General features: G+C 39.4%; 1 protein-coding gene across 25 annotated transcripts in view; it reads left to right on the forward strand.

Moving 5' to 3' along the window:
- Window positions 1–22,359, forward strand: part of RGS6 (regulator of G protein signaling 6) — a 541,831-nt gene that overhangs the window by 363,242 nt on the left and 156,230 nt on the right. The gene's annotated exons all lie outside the window — the stretch shown is intronic.

Consider the following 22,359-nt stretch of genomic DNA (forward strand, 5'->3'; position numbering starts at 1 on the left):
TTACCACACAGGCATGTATCCCTTACTATCCAAACAAATCACCAAATAAATTAAGATAGAACTTTAGATGATTCATTATCAAAATCTGGCTGTTTGCTTTCTAAAATTTTGGGAATCCAAAGGTCTCAGTTTCTACCGCACACCTAGAGAGTGGCTAAAATAAAAAATACTGACAATACCAAGTCCTGCTGAGACTATGGAGCAACTGAGCTCTCAGACGTTATTGGTGGGGAGGTAAACTGATGTAGCGACTCTGGAAGTTTCTTATAAAGTTAAATATGACCCAGCAATCTCACTCCTAGGCATTTATCCAAGAGAAATGAAAACTCGAGTTTAGACCAAAACTCGTAAGTATTTATAGCAACTTTATTCATCATCTCCAAAGACTGGAAACAATCCTAATGTCCTTCAGTGGGTGAGTGAATAAACAAACTGTGGTGCATCCATATTCAGCAATCAAAAGGAGTGAACCATTGATAAATGCACCAACTTGGATGAATCTCAAAGTCATTTTTCTGAATGAAAGAAGCCGGTCTCAAAAGGTTACATCTATATGATTCCACTTCTGTGACGTCCTAAAAAGAAACAAGAACCACAAAGATACTATAGTGATGGAGAATGATCAGTGGTGCCAGGGATTGGGAGTCTGGGAAAGAGTGTGGGTACAAAGGCATAGTGTGAGGGAATTTTATTAGGTGATAGAGCTGTTCTGCATCCTGATTTTGGTGACATGAATCTGTACATAGGTCAAAATTCATAGAAAAGCACACCAAAAAAACCCACAAAAAGTCAATATTACCATTTGTTACCTTAAAAAATAAATACACTCAGTTGAGGTACCCATAAATATCCCAACTGATTATTGAAACTGTCACTGTTTGAACTCAAGTACCAAGTAGATTTGGATCATGAAGGATGCTTGTATGGTTAGTGTTCTCTAATTTTGAAATTTATATAAATGGAATTATACCACAAGATTGGCTATTATATATTTTTCAGACATTTCTGGATTTTGCTTGATAAAATGTTGTTTAGGATTTTTGTATCTATTTTTACGGGAAAAATTGGTCTGTGATTTTTCTTATTTACGCTCCTTGCTGGTTTGGGTATCACATTTATACTAGCTTCATAAGATGAATCATGCCGTGTATCTCTTTTGTTGATATTATGTTTTTCTCTGAAAAATTATTTTCTCTTTAATCTAGCCTGTAGGTGTTTCATTTCAATTATTTTATTTTTATTTCTAGCAGTTCCATCTGGTCTTTTTCAAATACTCTTGGTGATTCATTCAACAAATATTTATTGGGTGTTGACTATTTTCTAAACATTGTTGGGAGTGGGGATTCAAAAGTAAATGAAACAGATCAAAATTTCTGCTCTCATGGAATTTAGATTCTAGTGGAAGAAACAACAAAATAAATGTGGAAAATTTGCAGAATTTTAGGTAGAGATAAAGGCCTAGAGAAAAATAAAGTATGAAGAGGGGATAGGAGTGTTGCAATTTTGGAATGGGTGGCCAAGCAAGAACTCCCTGAGGAGTTAACATTTGAGCAAAGGTGGAATGGAGATGAGGGATTGAATCATGTGGCTATTGAGAGAAAGAGCACTCCAGAAAGCAAGTGCTAAATCTCCAAGGCAGGCAGGTTCCTGGTGTTGAGGAACTAAGAGGAGGGAACTAGAGTAGAGTGAAGAAAAGAAAGGATAACAGGGATGAAGTCAGAGTGATAATGGTGAGCTAGATCGTGTAGCCTCTTGGTCGTAAGGCCACTGGTGGACTTTGAGCATGGGTGACACGCTCTGACTTACATTACAACAGAATCACTCTATTGCATTCTGCGTGCTCTGGGGAGTTGGGAAGTTAAGTGCCAGATAGGTGGCTATTGTAAAAACAGTGACTCAGACTAGGCTATCAACATTGGAGATGTGTGAAGTAGTCAGATCCCAATTGAAGTTTAAAGGCAGAATATATTTGGGGATAGATCATATGTAGAATATGAGAGAAAAGAAGGAATTGATGATAATGCCATACTTTTGGGCTTGAGCAACTGGACAAATGGAGTTACCATTAATTTCAATGAGGAAGACTGTGAATGGGGCAAGGGGTTTGTTTGTTTGTTTAGCTGAAATGTAAGAAATCAAAAGATCCATTTTAAACACGTTGAACTTTGGGGACCTATTAGACATTCGATTGGAGATGACAAATAGGCACTAGGGTATGTGGATTTAGATTTTAAGGGAGAGTCTGAGCCAGGACCTAAGTCATCAGTATAGATATGATATTTAAAGCCATGGGATTAATGAGCTCACCAAGGGAGTGAGTGTAGATAGAAAACATAGTCCAAGTCCAAAAACGTGGAATACTCTAACATATAGAGGTCATGGAGAGAAGAAGAAATCAGCAAAAGAAATTGAGAAGGAGTAGCTGGAGATGAGAAGGAAAATCAGGCGCATACATTGTCTTGGAAGCCAAATCTAGAAAGTGAAGTGTTTCAAGGAAGAGTAGAGTTGATCTACTATGTCAAATGCTGTTGATAACCAAGTAAGATAGGACTGAGAATCAACCACTAAATTTAGCAACATTGAATTCATTGCTCACCTTGATAAGTGTACATTCCATGAAGCACTGAGAGCACAAAGCTTTACTGGAGTGGGTTCAACTTAGAATGAGAAGAGAGTGATTTGAGGTAGTGAGTATAATTAATCTTTGAAGAAGTTTTCCTTAAAGCAAGAAATGCGTAGTATCTGCATGGGTAAATGGGGTCAGGACATGTAGATTTTTTTAATAATACGTAAGTGATAGTGTGTTTATATAATGATGGGAATGACTCAACAGAGAGGGGGAAATAAATGGTGAATGAGAAAGAGGGAAAATTCAAGGAGTGATATCAACGAGTAGGTGAGGAATTGAAACTAAGATAGGTGGGTAGCTTTAGCTAGAAACGTGCAATTTATTCATAGGAAGAGGAGGCGAGCCATAGGACATGAACAGAGGTACAGATACGCTTGGAGATGTGGTGGAGCTTGTAGAAGTTTTCTTCTAATTGTTTCTATTTCCTTAGTAATATGGGAAGCAAAGAGGGTAGAGATATTGAAGGTTTGGGGAGGGATTAAATCTATGAAATAGTCATCTAGGAGAGTAGAGAGATTGACTGGATTAGGGAAATGAGTATTGAATGCTGGGTGTTAAAGACCTTCTTGAGATTATTAATGCTTATGAATTTAAAGAGAGGCAATTCTTTCTCCAGCCACATTTAGCTTTCTCGATTTGGGCGTGTATCAGGTAGAAAGTGGGACTTAATTAAGGCTATAGCAAGTATGAGAGTATGATAAATCAGGAGAGAGGCAAGAGAGCAACTAAAGTGATTGACCATTAAATTTTAACTGAGTAGGGAGAGGACTGAGAACATGAGATGGGTGAGGAACAGTGAGGAGTAGTAAGTACAATAAATTGTAAGTCTGGTGGCAAAGGAGTTTTGGAGTCAGAGGCAAGAGTAAGAGAGCTAGAAATATAGGAGGTGGTGATTGGGTAGCAGAATGTTTGAAACTAAGATTATAGAGGGTTGCAATATATTGGTGGTGACAAGATGTAAGGTATGACCATGGGAATAAGTGATTGAGAGAGGATGGAGGTCAAGGTCATTGAAAGAGAGGAGGTCAAGGAACTAAGAGGCCATGATTTTGGAAGATTGAACTATCTAGAAATTGAAATCACTACTGGAGGAGAGTTAGAAGGGGTGGTTGTGAATCTGTGGTCAAAATCTTTATGGAATGAAAGGCAGAGACCCAGGGATCAGTAAATGCCTTTCACAACAAGGGGTATGGGTGGTTTAATCTGATGTCATGGGAGCCCAAGCTGAGTGTTTCTTAGAGAAGAGGGAGGGAATGAAGACAGTCTGAGAGAAGCCATGAGAAGCAGGGAGGTCACTGACTGCCTTCAAACCCCCTAGTGTGTGACACATGGGAGGGAAAACAGGCCCCACCTAAGAGGGCTGCAGGGAAGCAGAGACATTGAGGAAGAACAAGAAGATGAAGGGAATATTAACTGAAAATGTTAAGGATATAAGAAATTTTACTTGTGATTGACCATGAGTTCTAGAGGGCAAGGGAAAGTGTTTCAGGAAAGGGTGAGTGTGTGACCTGAGTAATAAATGTCCATGGTTGCTATGTACCAGGCACTAGAGTAGTCAGAGGAGATATAAAGATGAATAAAAACCTGATCTCTGCTTTCAAAAGCTGTTAATCTAGTGAGAGAAACAGACAGGTAGACTAATAATGATATGAACCATGTGCCATGATAGAAGAATGAACAAAGCCCAGAGGAGAGACTCGTGAGTTTCTCTTGAGTGTGTCCAGAACCTTTCTCTGAGGACATAGGTCAGTTATCTATTGCTGCATAACCAACCCCCACAAACCATAGAGATTTTTTGTTTCCCATGATCATGATTCCGTGAATTAGCAATCCAGACAGTTCTGCTAGTCTCATCCATGAGGCCCTAGTCATCTGATGGTTCAATTGAGGCTAGAGGGTCTACAATGGCCTCCTTCATTTGTCGGCCTGCAGTGTTTACTCTTAGCTAGGGCTTCAGTTTCCCTCCATGTCTCCTTATATCCCTCAGTAGGTTAGACTGGGCTTCCTCACAGCCTGATGGTCTCAGAGTGCCAGAAGAGAAAGAATGAAAACTGCAAGGCTTCTTAAGGCCTAGGCTCCAGAACTCGTACAATGTCTAGCCCACCACAATCTGTTCTTGAAAGCAAGTCACAAGACCAGCCCAGATTGAAGAGGATGGAGAAACCATCTCCCCCTCCGGAGTAAGAGTGGCAGTGTCACATGATTCATTGAAGGCCGTTATGATCATGATCTACCACCTGAAATAATTTTAGAGCTAGGCCTCAAACATGAATAGAAAACTGGCGAAAGTCATCCCAGGTGGACAAGATAGAATTTTCATAGGCCAAGGTGCATGAAAACTATGCCAGAGTTCAGCAAAGATGAGCTTGTTTATGTGGTCAGAGTTTAAAATACCTTTATGTGTGTATGTGTTTGAGGAGAGGAGCACAATGGCAGCACTTCCACAGGAATTAAAAGAATATGAGACTTACCGTTAATAACAGATTATAAAAGAAGTTTGACTTGTAGACGTTGTCCCAAAGGTAATGGGCTGCCATCAGGGGTTTTAAATGGGAGAGAAATCATATCTCTGTGTTAGAAGTGGATGAAAGATGGAGCAAGAACAGATGGGGAAATAGGGAGACTGGGTGGGGAATCTTTAGATGAGGGGGTCTAAGTCATGTTAACAACAACCACAGCATCAACTGAAACCACACCTTTACAGCCTTGTCTCGTTTAATCTTCTCAAAAATCCTCTAAGACAGGAAATGTTATTATCCCCATTTTATAATCAAGGAAACTACAAATTCAAGAGCCTAAGCTACTTTTCCAAGGTCACACAGCGAGTCAATGGCAGGCCCTCTGCCTCCAGGGCCCACTCTGAAAGGATAGTAACAGCAGGATTCAAGACATCTGAAGAACAGGTCGACTATAGTGTTGATAGGACTTGGTCACTAGGTAAGGGGTATGGGGTAACTCATTAAAAATTGGATCCAGGTTAACATGATAGATTGAATACATTCATCTTTTCCACTTCTGAAACCCCCACAAAAATCATAATAAAGGATTTTTTTTAAAGATATAATCCCAAAGTTGGAGGCCATTATTATAATGATCTAACATGGAATGTTAACATCCTTGGATTAAATATCCTTGAAAAGATAGTCCAATCCAAAAGGTAATCGATGCCTCGCTCTCAAGATGTACAGATATGTGAGAGACCCGTGGAGAGTTGTTTCCCAACATAGGAGACGATAACAGCAAAATTCAGGGATCTGAAAAGCAAATGGATGACTGGTAACAGCCCTGAGACTAACTAACCATCCCTAGTCAGTGGGGAAAGCTGAGGAACAGCTCTGTTTATATGATAGAGTCCTCAAAAGACTCAGACACTAGTAGCATCAGCAGACTGTTCTATCTAGTTAGAACGCACTTTGCCAACATACTCACCTTCTGCTTAACCACCACCGCTTGGGCCAATCGCTAACTCAGCGTCTACTGTCCAGCACTATCAGGTCCCACACTGCCAGCACAGCTCAGGCTGGGGTTGACGTGGCCCCTAACACCAGTCAAACCCCAAGACAGAAGATAAATCTTGTGCTTAACCTGTTCAAGGTATCAAACATGGTATTCAGCCAACACCTGCTGTGGCACAGGGAGCAGTAGGCAATTGGAACCCAGGGAATTTATTTGGCATTGCCAACCAACACGCAAGAACTTCGTTCTGCACCAGTGGGTACTCAGCAACCACAGACTGAACAGAAGTCAGCTGTAATGTTGTCGGATGGACAACAATTGTACAACTGTAGCCAGTCCGTGAGCAGTACGTTCAGACTCACAGCCAGAGAGCTAGCGCCAACAGAGCAGCCCTAAGATCTTCACCCCCACCACCCTCCTCTAGAGAAACCCTGGGGTGATAGTTCAGGAAATCGTTGTTCCTCTTCACCCTCCTGAGGTTTCTGCTACTAGAGTGGAGAGCTACATACAGAAAAATTCTAGATTGCTGAGACCTTTGGGTACCAAACCTGAGGTGGACATGCACGAATATATGGCCACTCTGTTACTGTGACAATGGAGGCTGTGTCTACAGAGCAGTAATCAGACCACATTGCTGTCTTTTCTCCCACTCAGCAGCCTCTATCAGTCTTTCTGACCATTAGTGAAATAGCCAATCTCCCGTCACAAACCAGCAGACAGCCTTTCAAAGGTTTTGGGAGTTTTTTTTTTTTTTTTAAAGATTTTTTACTTTTTCCTTTTTCTCCCCAAAGCCCCCTGGTACATAGTTGTGTATTCTTCCTTGTGGGTCCTTCTAGTTGTGGCATGTGGGACGTTGCCTCAGCGTGGTCTGATGAGCAGTGCCATGTCCGCACCCAGGATTCGAACTAACGAAACACTGGGCCGCCTGCAGCGGAGCGCGCGAACTTAACCACTCGGCCACGGGGCCAGCCCCACGTTTTGGGAGTTTTCTCACCAACATTGGAGCTTCCTCTCCATAAACAACAGCTGGGAGTAGCTTTTTCTCTTGCATATTGAGACCCCATTTTCTTAGTAAAGATTAAAAGATAAAGATGAAGAATGGTGGATATCATGAGGCTGGTTTAACCAACATGATGTTTCTATCTCTTGTGTTGCTGGACAACAAGCTGTCCAGCACCTCCCACCTGATTAAACAGAAAGTGATTTCGATGGGAGGTGGCAAGAAGGAGGCAAATAGCACAATGATGACAGTCCTCCCGTGAAAGCTGAGAAGCGCAGGATTGCTCCTGAAGACTATGGATGAGGACCATGTAAGGTGTGTCCCAGCGCATCCAAGACTCCATCGCCAGCGGAAGTTCCAGAGAACGACTGATCACCACTGTCTCAGCAGCGTGGTGAAAATCAAAGATGAGAATAACATTAATCTCCCAGAAATAGCTCTGCTGCAAGGCCCATCTCTGTGCTGTCCAGCACTGCACTGAGTTAAAATCTCACCAGTTTATCTAAATTGTCCCAAAGGTGAAAGAAGCAGCAACTGTTAGTGACCTACACCAAATAAATAAAGGAATACACAGAAATGTGCAGAAGTGTAATGGATCAAATGAGTGAGTCTGGGTCAGAACTCTAAACTGAAGGCTTTAAAGTATCAGGAGAAAGTCCCAGAACAAGAATGTATATGCCAAAAAAAAAATCAACATTGAATAAAGAGAAAAAATATAGACCTGGGGAATGTGCGCTTTGAAAAAAAACAAGCTATGAGCAATGAGGCTGGGGTGAGAAGATAGACTTGTAAGAAGAGCAGAATGTTGAAATAAAGAAAGTTTTCTAGAATTCACATGTGACATTAAAGGGATCCATGGCACCCAGTGACAAAAAAAGATCAAAATTGAATGGATGTCGCTTCTTTCAGGTGAGTCCCTTTGAAGCAGGCTTTGTGGTGCATTTGTTTACAACCTTCCAGATGTGTTGGTGCCTATCAGTTGGAATCAGTGACACAAGAGGTGGTAGGCATTTCTTGATTTTTCATCTTACAGATTAAATTTATCTAGGGAATTCCTACAGGACCCACACAGAGCTTGGACAGAAAGTACCTACGTAGATCATTTATGCTGAAAATAGAAAGTTTTCCCATCATGTTATTCTCTTCATTGTCTTCTGGCCTTCAAATATCTGATCTAACCTTATTGGTCAGATATTTATTAATAATAAATATTTAATAAAAATAAATATAATAAATTTAGTAAAAATAAAGATAACCTTTATTGATCTAACCCATATTGGGTAAAGGTGGTGCCTTTGCCCAGTATAAAGACTTGAGGAAGTTTTAGTTTTTGGAGAGAAGATAAAGGATCAGTCTTGGTCGTGTTGGGTTGGAGGTTTTGAAGGGGCATTTAGGTGGTGCTGTCCAGGAGACAGATAGAAGTGAGGGACTGAAGTTGCGGAGAACATTTTCTATAAGAGATATGGATTTGAGAGTCATCAGATACTAAGTCCAGGGGATTCCAGGGACATGACGGGCTGCTAAAATTTGCACATCTTCATCTATAAGCTATGTACTAGTCTATCCCCTGCCTAGCCTGAGATAACCCACCCCCATATACCATGATTTTGAGTCTGGAATTTCCCTGTCAACCTCAGGAAATATCTTCACCTCTCGGATAGTTGCTAGGATGCAGAGAGTGAAGGATGCCCATTGGTCTGCCTGTGGGTTGACATGTTGAGTTTGGGAAGGCCATCCCAGGGAGTAAATGCACTGAGATAGAGAATGGATATATTTAGGAGAAGATCAAACACAAGAGATAGCCATTAGAACACAGTCTCTCCCTCAGAATCAAAAAATTAAGAGCTGTAAGAGGTGAGGCTTAGCAAATAAATGACCCTTAGGGAACGTAAATGGAGAATTGGAGAGAGAAGAAGGAAGTAGGGAAGAAAGGAGAACCCAACGTTAGATCAAAAGCCAGGCTCATTGCCTTTTGAGGGAGGAAGTCTCATTCATAAGAAATGAAAATCCATGACCACCCATCTCACCTTCCAGAGGCTTGATATCTCGGACCAAAGTGCCCACAGAAAGGGTCCCTCGTGGTCACCGTACCACTCCCTTTTCAGGACAGCACATCAGCCTCCGTGAGGGCTCCTTTTTGGATAATAAGTAGGTAATGAATATGATGATTGGAGCCAAGATAGTAAGGTTTCTGAGTTTCCAACTTCCAGCCTGCCAGCCCCATCCACTCCCCACCTGCCCTGCATGCGATAGACGCATCCTGGGCCGAATGCCCTCGAACTCCAGGAAACTAGCCAAATTTCACAGCCTTGCCCAGCTGTCATGGAGACTCATTCCAGGGTAATTCTCCATCACCTGAATGTCATGAAGAATTTTTCAGGGGTGTTGGAGATTAGTTTTTTCCAGGCCACTGTCAGAAACACAAATTCCTAGCATGTATGACATGTAAGATACATCTAGTCTCGTTTATTCTTGCAGACAGGAAAATTGAGTCCCAGAGACGTGATGTAATGTGCTTAAGAATCACATAGCTTGTCAGGGATAGAACCAAGATAGAATCTGGATTCCTTGCTACCATTGCAATGCTTTTTCCCTTACTGCATGCAAAAAATTATAGATTCTTGAGTTGGAACAGTTCAGGTGTCTGACGCATTCCCCCTAAATGTGAGAATCATTTGGGTAAATTGTTAAAAATCCAGATCCCAGGGCATCCCCATAAGCCTGGGCTCAGCAACCTCTATTTTCAGCATCTCCTCAGATTATCTAATACAGCCTGTCTGAATTTGGGACTCAGTACAACTGCCACATTCCTGCCGAGAGCTCGCCAGCCTCTGCTTTAATAACCGCCAGTGATGAATGTCATCATCTCTCTTTCCATTTCTGGGCAACTTTGACCTTTAGAAACTTCTTTCTTATAATGAACTGAATCTTACCCGCCTTCCTGTAGCTTCAAACCATTAGTCTCAATTCTACTTCTTTCTCATAATCAAAGAATAGAGGAATAATTTTGCTTAAAAGTACACCCACCTACCTCTTCCTTATGAATTCTTATTATACAAATAATTGTCAGAATATATGCTAGGTATATACGTGCATTTTTATTTCACTTATCTTAACACATTTTTTCATGTGCACATTTCTATCTCTTTCCATAGTCCACAAATTTATTTTTAATGGGTTTATGTTGACATAAACATTTAAAAATACTTTCCCAATGGTCTCTTGGCAGTACAGTTTGCATGAGTCTAGGGCTTCTTTTGTGACTTGAGCTGGTAAATCTGTGACCTTTGAGCTGGTCACCAGCCTCCCTGGGCCTCAGTTTTGTCATTTGTTAATTAACAGGTTTGGATTGAACACTATCTATGGTCCATTCTGGCTCTGACCTGTGATCCTTCACAGGATGTGTATGAAAGCCTGTCTGAGGTTAGTGCTTTCCACTTATCCTCTTGGTGTTCCACCTGAATCCACCTCTGGGTTAATCCAGGCCATCAGTCTTCTCTTAGCCTGTGATACTCCCAGATCAGGAAACAAGAGAACCAGTTAGGAAACCATAGAGTTACCCCAAATTAGTCAACATTCTTTTTTTTTTTTTTTTTGAGGAAGATTAGCCCTGAGCTAACATCTGCTGCCAGTCCTCCTCTTTTTGCTGAGGAAGACTGGCCCAGAGCTAACATCTGTGCCCATCTTCCTCTACTTTATATGTGAGATGCCTATGGCAGCATGGCTTGCCAAGCAGTGCCATGTCTACACCCGGGATCCAAACCGGCGAACCCTGGCCTGCCAAAGCAGAACGTGCGAACTTAACCGCTGCACCACTAGGCTGGCCCCATAGTGAATATTCTTGATCTTTGTTATTCTTCTTCTGCTTCTATATCCTTGAGAAGAAAAGTAACTAAGAAAAAAAAGACTCAAAATAGAGATAATTTGTTGGGTCCCTGTAATAGGCTGAATAGGGGCCCCCAAAGATATCAGGACCTAATTCTTGAAACCTGCAAATGTTATCTTATGTTGATAAAGGGTCTTTGCACATGTGATTAAGATTAAGGATTTTGAGATGGGATGATTATTTTGGATTATCCACGTGGCCCCTAAGTGTCATCACATGTATCCTTATAAAAGAGTCAGAGAAAGATTTGACACAGAACAGGAGAAGGCCATGTGACTACAGAGGCAGAGATTTGAGTGATGTGGCCATAACTCAAGGAATACCAGCAGCCAGCAGAAGGTCCCTGAGAGCTTCTGGAAGGAGTGTGGCCCTGCCGACACCTTGATTTCGGTCCAGTGAGACTGGTTTCAGACTTTTGGCCTCTAGAACTGTGACAGAGTAAATTTCTATTGTTTTAAGCCACAAAGATTGTGGTGATTTGTTACAGCAGCCATAGAGAACTAATATAGTGCCAAAATTTCACTAAATACCTTGTAGCATAAAGAAAATGATAGGGTAAGTGATGTTTTAGAAATCTGAGGTGATTTAATTGAAAAAAAAAAAACAGGCACAAATTTACAAGGTGGATCCTAATAAAGATTTAAAGGAAGAAATAATACCAATTCTACATTGAGGAGGTGAGAATACTTCCCAGCTCATGTTATGAAGCTAAGATTACCCTGATACCCCAAATAGACCAAGACATTACAAGAAAAGAAAACCACAGTACAATGTCTCTGGTGAAAATAAATGTGAAATTTTAAAATAAAATATTAGCAAATTGAATCAAGTAATATCAGTCAGGGGTTGGCAAACTTTTTCTGTAAAGGCCATGTGGCAAATACTTTAGGCTTTTTGAGCCATACAATCTGTGTTGCAGTTATTCAACTCTGCCATTGTAATGCAAAAGAAGCTAGAGATAATATGTAAATGAGTGGACATGGCTGTATTCCTATGAAACAGTCTTTACAAAAATAGGCAGGAGGCCATAGTTTGCCCTCCTTTGCCTTAGTTTTATCTCATAAACAAGATATTGGACAAAAGAAGACAGATGCAGAAAGATATACACTGTATGATTCCATTCATATAATTCAAGAAACTACTATGGAATGGTAGTATTGAGGGATGTATAATAGGTGGTAAAAGTGACAGGAAAAGTGTGGAAGTAACTACCATTTACCTCTAAGGGGCAAGGAGTATATTGTGATTGGGAAAATACATTCAAGGAACTCTTGGAGTGTTGGAAAAATTTTTTAAACCTCAGTTATGATAACATGAATGTTTTCTTTAAATAATTTAAACTATACATATTTGTGTGTGTAATGTTTCACAATCAAAAATAGGTTTTTTTAAATTATAAAAAGGAATTTGAAGTCATTTTGGTGAGTAAGGTCTGGGAAATGCAAATTGCCTATGCAAAGTGCCAATTTTGGGTTAAATGAGATATGACTCTGAGTAAATGAAGCTGGTTTTCTTGTTGCCCCTGTAAACTGGTTCATAAGTTGATTTCCAAAAACATTTGTAGCATAGCCAATACTGATGGAAATAAGGGTGTTACCTCTGAGGGACCAACTCTGAAAAAGACAATGCTTAAATGCTTAATTCAAGATTGACTATGCTGTGTTTGTCTTAACAAATATAACTCTACTATAACACATTTTCTTTAAACGTATGCATTTTTAATTTTCTTCTGATAAAGTTCATTTTAGCAACAACATCCTGAAATCCTGTCAAATTATAATTATGAAAGCAAAAGTCACAACTTTGATATTCTTGGCCTTTGTGCCATTAAAATCTTACTCTAAATGTCACATTAATTCATCGTTTCACATTTTTCCTTGTTTGATTTTTTTTCCCCCTTCAAGAAGAAATACTAAGTGGAATGAAAGAAGGAAAAGACAGCTCATTTATTAAAAGTGAATATACACCACACAACCCTCTAATTTGTAGTCTAAAATTTCTTTTTAAATACTTCTGTAAAAAAGTCTGTTTCAGCATGAGATAAAATTTAAGAAGAGAACGAAGTCCAGATTTATTATAACTTACCTGTGGTTACTGGGTCTTTTTAAAAGAAAGAATCAGAAAACCACCATGGGCACTGTGCCCTATAACAAGGAGTGGTGGGTTAGCAACAATGACCATTGATTCCACTGAATCAACTGTTGTAGCAGTGAATTCTATACACTAAAATGCTGGCTATGTTGCTGGTAGGAAGATTCTAGCAAAATCATGTTGCTGGCAGGAAGTCTATACAAAGATTGTGAACATGGAGACCATGAATTTTCTCAAGCTTAGCTCCTTGTGCAGTCGATTTTGTCATTCTGTTCTACTGAGGACAATGGTATCAGATAAAGTTTAATTTACGCAGATACAAAATGTTTTTACTGGCATATTACTATAATTATCTCAGGTGTTATATATAAAAAAATTTTGAAGCCAAATTTAGAAGTTGTCATTGTGTCATCTATGAAAATTTTTTTCTTAAACATATTGACTTTAATAAGGCATGTTCTTCAAAAGTAAAGCGTAATTCTACTCTCAGTTGCAGCCAGAGGAAATTTAAAGTTATTTTTATGTAAAACTTGGACTACAACATTTAACCTGGTTTTTGGTTCTATGACATCATTTTCTAGATCCAATGACAATATCATTGGCTCAGGCTCTTCTACAGAGTTCTATCCTATATATTCTTCAGGTAATATGCCCCTAGACCATTATTTTCCTGAGAATTAATGATGACAGCAACATTTGTTGAGCTCATCATAGCTAGTATTGTTGACTATCAAATTCGACTATCAATATTGTCTAAAATATTCCTATTTATCCTGATATATAAGCAAACTGCTGGAGTGGAGGATGAATTGGGAAGTCCAAAGAGGATACTCTCTAGAGTCGCTGATTAGAGATTTTTCTAAACAACGCTTCTTAAATCCAAGTATTTCCTCCCTCTAAACCAAACGAAGAGGGCTCCATGAGAATCATTGGTGATGATTAAAGCTGCCACAAGAAGGGTGCATTGACTCTTCTCCCTAACTGGATTCTTGCTGAACTGTTGAACCCATAGTTGTTTCCTGCTTCTGCCGCCAGGAAAGGAAATATGGAAAAGTTCATGGGAAGCTCGGCAGGTACCTCTTCGAGTTTGTGGATGTATGTGAACCAAGAATGATGTCTGCTTCTTGAAGCTAAGAGGCTAGGTGGGGCAACCCACACCAATAGGCAAATAGGGACCCCAGTGAGTTATGATGCTTGAGGAGAAAGATATGGAACACTGACCCCTAGGGTCCCTGTGACCCTTGGAGGCTCTAGGAAGGATCTCCATGGGGACTGAAGAAGAGGCAGAGAGAGGAGAAATAAAGGAGCAGAACTCACCCTGTTTCACTAGAAGACCTTCTGGACAAGGCTGGTAGAAGGGAAAGAAATAAGAGTTAAATGAAACTAATTGCAAGTAGCCAGAAAGCTAAAGGATCTGCCCAAGATGGCGTTAAGCAAGGGCAAAGGAGATTTGGCTTTTCATGTTTTTAGGGCAGTGATTAGGGAAAAGTAAAATCATTTCATATTTGTACCTCATGGAGCTCATATTGTTCAATAAACTAGGTATTATACTTAGTGACAAAAGCAGTCTGGGACTTCTGTTTCTGATCATACAGCCAACTAGATGTCAGAAGAACACCTTTGGTGCAGAACGCTGAACTGGTAGGAAAGAAAGGGAAATCTTTAGAGACCACAAACTGGAAAGTGAGAATCCAGAAAAGTTAGCTAGTGTTGGATTAGCCTTTTCTCAGAGGATGTCTGTCAATCCTGGGTAATCCAGAGCCTGGATTTTATGAGCCCATGCATATGGGTGTCAAGAAACAAAATTGATCAGGGAGACAGTTGCTTCATAGACTCCTGAGGGGCAATGCCATCATTGGGTGAACTAGGGAGAAAGGAGCCTCAGAAGGGGAGACAATGGGAATAATTATTTTAGCCTTGGTTATTAGTAGAGTGAAAGAAAGGAGAAAAAAGTGTCTCCCTAGGTAATTCCTAATTCCAAATTCTAAGTCTCCTCTTGCTGGTGTGTCTCACTAAACTCTGTGTGGCCCAAAAAAGCCAAGCAAAAAATAGAGTTTGTTCGTTTCAGTACTGTCCTCAGTTACCTGGCAGAAGTAAACATATCTCCTCTCTATGGGAACACACTTTAAATATGAACCTCAAAAATTCCCAGAAAAAACAAAAATCATTAGAAATGTGAGAAAACAAACCAACATGAGTGAAAGCAGAAAGCACAAATGGCAGAATCCAACCCATAAAGATTGTGGAATTATCATATACAAATATAGAATAATTATTAGGTCAGACCATATGAAATTGCCATTTTTGTAGGTCAAAACTAGTCAATATCTGCAATTTTATATATTTAACCTAATATTTTTAAAGAAATGAGATGGTATTGAAAATATCTTGAAGGACTGAGGATGATATACTCCCAAAAAGGACTAGAAGCTTTGATAAAGAGCCAAATGGAATCTCTAGAAATAAAAAATATAATAATTGAAATTAGAAATTTAATAGAAATGTTAAACAGCAAATTTGGCATAGCTAAAAAGAGAAATGATAAACTAGAAGATAGAACAGATAAAAGTACTCAGAATTTAATATGGGAAGGCAAAATCATAAATAATATGAGAGGTTAAAAGACTTGTAGAAAAGAGTGAGAAATTCTAACATCTAATCAAATTTTGAGAAGGAAATAATAGAGGAAATGGGACGGGCAATTTATCCCCATTTTCTTTATTATTCCCTTCTTGATTTAAAGATATAATAGTTGATACTTTTTCAGAGTTGATTAAAAGCATCAGTCCTCAGATTCCAAAAGTCAAACAAATCTCAAGCAGGATAAATGAAAACAAATCTCTCTCTAGCTACACTGACATCAAATTGCAAACACAAAAAGAAGATCTTCAAAACAACTAGAGAGAAGAGACAAATTGTTTATCTAAAAAATGACGGAAAGGTGACTTCTCATGTGTAAAAATGGAAGCTACAGGGCAGTGGAAGAAAATCTTCCAAGTGCTGAGAGAAAATAACAATCAACTTGAAGTTCTACATGTAATGAAACTACCTTTCAACAACAAGAGCAGAATTGTCGTATAAAAAATGAAGAGAATGTATTATTAACATACATTTACCAAAGGGATTTCTATAAAATATACTTCAGGAAGAAGGAAAATTATCCCAGGGAATCCTGAGATGCAAAAGGGAATGGTAAATAAGGAACATGGTAAGTATGGGTTGATCTAGACAAACATGGACTATATAAAGCAAAAACAGTAATCTCTAGTGTGAGGAGTTAATAAAAAAAATCACTTCTAAATACTGGAGGATAAAAGCATGCAAGTTGAAAGTGAGTCGATCAGTTAACATATATAAAGGTCCTGTATTGTTTGGAAACAAAATAAATAGACGTAGTAGTTCTGGACTGGCACAGTCCAATATGGTAGCCACTAGCCCCATATGGCTTTTTAAATCAAAATTAAGGTAAAGTAAAATATAAAAATTTTAAAATATGTTCAATTTTAACAAATAAGATTGGAAATTTAAAGTGTACTTCTAAATAGATCAGAGAAGAAATTATATTAGAATTTAATAAAAACTTAAAACTAAACAATAATGAAAACACTACTTATCAAAACTTGTAGGATATGGATAAAGTGATACTTAGAGGAAAATTAATAGTGAAAACAAATGAGCTATGGTTATTATTTGAAAAGTATAAAAAACAATTACAGAATAAACTCATAGAAAGTAGACAAAGAAATTGAAGATAAGACAATAAACTAATAAAACAGAAAAAATAGATCAAAAGGGTCCAAACTGTCTTTGAAAAGATTGACCAAATTCACAAACCTTAGATCAATTGAGAGAGATAGAGAAATACATATCAATTAAATATCAGAATGAAAAGAAGATATAAACATTGATGTAGAGAAGATTAAAAGATGATCAGGGGATATATTAAACAACTTTATGCCAAAATCTCAGAATTCACATAAAATAGGCAAATTTCTAGAAAAATATAAATTACCAAAAATAACTCAAACTTTTTATGAATATTCCTATTACCTTATTATCTTATTACCTATTACCTTAATGAGTGTTGTAAAATATCCCCACAAATAAAATACCGATTTCAGGTTTTTGCATATAGATTCTGCAAACATTCAAGAAACACATAAATTCAATCTTGTGTAAACTCTCAGAAACAGTAGAAGAAAGACAGATCATCCCCCAACTCTGTGAGATTAATTCAACCTTGATATCCAAACCAGACACTGCCAGCATGACAAAGGGCAATTACAGCCTAATTTCTTTCATGAACATAGATGAAAAAAAATCCTAAACAAAATAATAGAAAACTAAATCTAGAAACACTGGGAAAAAAATATTGTAGCTCTTGTAGGATAAAGAAAATAGGAACTCGAAGAGAGAAACTAGCTTTATAGAGAACAAGAAATGCCAAGGGCTGGAGGCACACGGGATCACAAAGGCACTGGTAACATTTTCTTTTTTCCACTAGGTAGTGAGTACGCACGTGGTCATTTGATGACCATTGCACATTTAACACCAGCATTGTTTAGAATTGCGTGGTGATATCTATATTTTAAATCTATCCATACTTTATACCTTTTATGTATATATTTTTTATTGAAATATAATTAACATATTAGTTTCAGCTATACAACATAATTATTTGATATTTGTATATATTGTGAAATGATCACAATAGTTAACATCATCACCACACAGTTACCAATTTTTTTTCTTCTGATGAGAACTTTTAGGATTTACTGTCTTAGCAACTTTCAGATATACAAAACAGTACTATTAACCATAGTCACCATGCTGTACATTACATCTTGTGACATTTATTTTATAACTGGAAGTTTGTACCTTTTGACCCCCCTCACCCATTTTGCCCATCCCCCACCCCCTGCCTCTGACAGCCACCAATCTGTTCTCGTGTCTGTGAGTTTGGGGTTTCTTTTTCCCAAGATTCCACGTATAAGTGAGATCATATGGTATTTGTCTTTGTCTGGTTTATTTCACTTAGCATAGTGCCCTCAAGGTCCATCCATGTTGTTGCAAAGGGCAAGATTTCCTTCTTTTTATGGCTGAGTGTATTCCACTGTATTTATATACCACATTTTCTTTATCCATTCATCCATCAATGGACATTCCTTTTATGTATATTTTGATGATGTTTTTCATAATGATAATTTTTCAGGAGTTTAAAACTGTATATATGTATACACTGTATGCATGCCCATGCGTATGTGCAGATGTGTGTGGATGGGGGCGGGGGAGAGAGATTTTAAAGGAATGTTAAATAACAGTATATCATGAGATGGAGCTATATGAACACTTTTAGCTGAACGTGACTTTGCTGTGCTTTTGGATCATACCCTGCCTCATAAGTCTGACTTTGGGCTTGTAGCAGACCGGAGACCATTGAAAACCATCCAAGCTTATGTCTTGTCAAACAGACCGTCCTCCTTTGGGTTTGTGTGTTTCACCCACACTGTCAAGCTTCCGTAAACAAACCTGCAACATGACCCATCTGACTGCTCCCTGGTCATTATCCAGTTATCACCTATTGTGCTTATTAACAGCCTTACACAGACCATATTCCCGCATGGAGCTGACACCCTCCCTTGATGGATCATCTGTCCAGCTCTAAGCAAAACTGTGAAAGAAAAAAGCAGGGAACTTCATCTTCAGCACTGAGTTCTCTCACTTATTTCCTTCTGTTTTACTCCTTCCCAAGGAAGGTCATTTATCCTCCAGTGGAGAACCAAGGGCCGGGCAAGGGGAGCCATGCACTCCAAATGCAGGCACTGGTGGGGCGGGGGGGGGGGGGGGGGGGGGTTAGTGAGTGGGAGTGGGGTGGAATAGGGGGACAGTGTCTCTAGAGAATTTTACAGTAATAATAAAACTGAATGAAAGCTGTTGTGCTTTATGTCACCATGCAATTCTAAATAATATTGGTGTTAAAATACTCCTCCCCCCAAAATTATTTTGTTGATCTAAGAGTTATAAATTGCTACAGTTACCAAAGTAATAATAATATACATGTAAGCTTCAAATTAGCATATTTTAATTACCTATCCTTATTAACATCATATTCTACGTGGACGTTAACTCAGAGAACCAACAGTTCTGGGAGACTCCTAACACAGTTTGTGACAGGCGCTCATTTTGAGAGTAAGCACATAACAGTTGGGACTTAGGTGCAGTTCATGGCTCAAACCTCTATGGCACCATTTAAATGATGGGGTAAAATGAACACCCATAGCACAGTGATTGTAAAGGTGAAACAAGACTTGAGTTATTTCAGTTCTGTCATTCTGCATGAGCACTTTGAGGTTATATTTGTCTTTAATTTTGTATTTGAAATTGAGAACTGTGAAAACTGCAAGGTATAATATTTTGCTTGGTAAATATAAGTTTCAGTTTATGCATGAAATATTTACTGAATTTTAGAAAAAGCTTTAAAAATGAAACTTATTCTTTTGGGGGGGTCATTTTTGGTTTTAAAAGTAAAAAAAAAATCAAGAAAATGGTACATTATATTACTGAGTGGTACAATTTAGCAGTTACCTAAATTGTCCCTTTGACAGATGTTTTCGTTTTGTTAAAGCTCACTTATTGGTTATTGTTAGTAAGGAGCGGGTGTTAAAATGATCTTTCCCAGGTGTCAGATACACAGATATACACTGGAGTCCTCTTTTCCTTTCAGTTCCCTGGGTTGTCAGTGGGACATCTAAAGAGCTAAGAATGAGAGGGGAGGAGTCTTTTAACTGGAGGGGATGTGGTTTGGATATTTCTAAGGGAATCTTAAACTTCCACGTATTTTCCTAAACTCAGTCTGCCTGAGAATGCACCTTGCTTGTTATTTTGCTTGTGTTGAAGTCCTTGTCCATAAACTGAATGATTCACATCCCCAAGGTCTTGTCAAAAATATGTTTAAAGCCTGGATGTCTTATACATTACACCTGAAGGTATCTCCTTGCAGCCATTCCAACATCTTTTTAAATGTTTAGATGTTACATTAAAAATACATAAGAGGGGGCTGGCCCGGTAGCACAGCAGTTAAGTTGGCACACTCCACTTCGGTGGCCCCAGGTTCGCCGGTTCAGATCCCGGGTGTGGACCTGCACACCAGTTGTCAAGCCATGCTGTGGCAGGCATCCCATATATAAAGTGGAGGAAGGTGGGCACGGATGTTAGTTAGCTAAGGGCCAGTCTTCCTCAGCAAAAAAAAAGAGGTTTGGCAGCAGATGTTAGCTCAGGGCTAATCTTACTAAAAAAAATAATATATATATATGTGTGTGTGTGTGTAGGTAAGGGGATGCCTAGTTTTTCACTGTTCCTTTGGAGATAACACGAGGAAGAAAGGTTTCTGAAAATTGCTGCTGTAAAATAGTGTTATCAGATAGTGTGCACATTGGGAGGGGTTTCAGGAGTCAAATCTCCTCAGTGCTTCTTGCAAAAGAATTCTCAAGAAAGAAATTTCAGGTGGTTGGGATGTATTCCTTAAATCACATGGTAAGGAGTCACATTGTTGGGAGTTTGCTGCTGGTTAACTAGTACTTGATGTATGTTTTCTTCTTTAGTACTCCAAACAATGAAGTGAACCATAGCAATGCGGGGCCCTTTTGATGAAGGTGAAGCTGGGGGTCAGGGGGAAATGTCTTTGTGAACAGCAAATACCAGGGAAGTTGCCCCATCTCTGACCTCCGACAAACTCAGAGGAAGGGAAGTGGTTTTAAGTCCTTGGTACGTCATGATTGTAAAGAGAATGGGCCTCCACTTCTGAGTCAACTGTGCATGTGCATCAAGACCATTGTCCCACAATCCTCTCGGAGGGAGGGTGGCAGCAGTGGCACCTTACAGATGGGAGGTCCTCTGCCCAGTGGGTCCCAAGGGCAGAGCTGGATTCCAGCACAGGTTTGTCTGATCCCTAGCTCATGTTTTCTTCACCAAATCATCATGTTTTACATTTGGTTTTTACATTCCTATAAGTAAAATGTATAATTGAATAATTTAAAATTGTGAGGCATTTCCTCTTTACTTAAGAATAATATCAAAAATACAGGAAACATTCCATTTATCTGAAATTCTAAAAAGGCAAAATGATCATGACAGAAAGCAAATCCTTGGTTGCCTGGGACGGGGGTGGGGGTGGGAAGGGGGTCAGCTGGGAAGAGGTGCCAGGAAACTTGCTGAGTTTTGAGAATTGTTTTATCATGATTGTGATGGTGGTTATACAGTTGTATACACTTACCAACGTTCACCAAACTGCACCCTTAAAATAGTGAATATACATTTATGCATATGTGTGTGTTTATACCCTTTTATAATTTAAAAAAATGGAGAAAAAAATATATACAACATCCCTTTCTACTATCTCTCCCCCAAATGTGGGAGTAAAGACAGAAGTCTGGTGGATGGAAACCTGTTGGGAGTAGGAACGGTTTGAGATGGCATATGAGTTTGCTCCTGCTGCCGTAACAAAGTACCACAGCCTGGGGGCTTACGGAACAGGCATTGGTTTTCTCACCGTTCTGGAGGCTGGAAGTCCAAGCTCGGGGTTGGTTTCTTCTGAGGACTCTGTCCTTCGCATATACATATTTTTCCTGTGTCTTCACCTCGTCCCCGTCTGTGTGTGTCTGTGCCCAAACTTCCTCTTATAAAGACACTAGTCAGATAGGATTAGGGTCCACCCCAGTAACCTCATTGTACTTAACCACCTCTTTAAGGACCCTGTCTCCAAATGCAGTCACGTTCTGAGGTACTGGGGTTGGGACTTCCACATGTGGATTTGGCAGGAAGAGGACACAATTCAGCCCATAATAGATGAGGCGCAGTGTCTGAGGTCCTTTATTTACTCATGTACTCACCTTGGTGATATTTGAATCTTGTACCAGGAGCATGTATTTTATAACCTAAAGAGTGTATCTGGGAGAAACATACATCTATATTCGTTTTTCCCGGACAAATCTGTAGACCCATGTAGGTGCTGATGAGGTCAGGAGACTGCTCCTTCTCTAAGGTTTCCGCAGTTTGTCACCTGTAACCTGTATCTGTTAGCCTCCACCTTGATGTCATAACTAGCGCGGTCCTCACACTCAGCTGTTGTCTGGAACCGAGCTTTCTCTCCGTGGGAGTCCCTCTTTTCTCAGAGCTGCATCTAAGTCTGTGGGAGCAGGGGATGTGTGCGGTCTTGGGGAGGCAAGGTGGCAGTACTTCTGGACCTGGGCCAGAGCATAAGGTCATTTCTCTATGCTGGCACCCCTTAGACAGCCCCCT

The sequence above is a fragment of the Equus asinus genome, chromosome 7 (assembly GCF_041296235.1).
Source record: "Equus asinus isolate D_3611 breed Donkey chromosome 7, EquAss-T2T_v2, whole genome shotgun sequence".
NCBI lineage: Eukaryota > Metazoa > Chordata > Mammalia > Perissodactyla > Equidae > Equus > Equus asinus.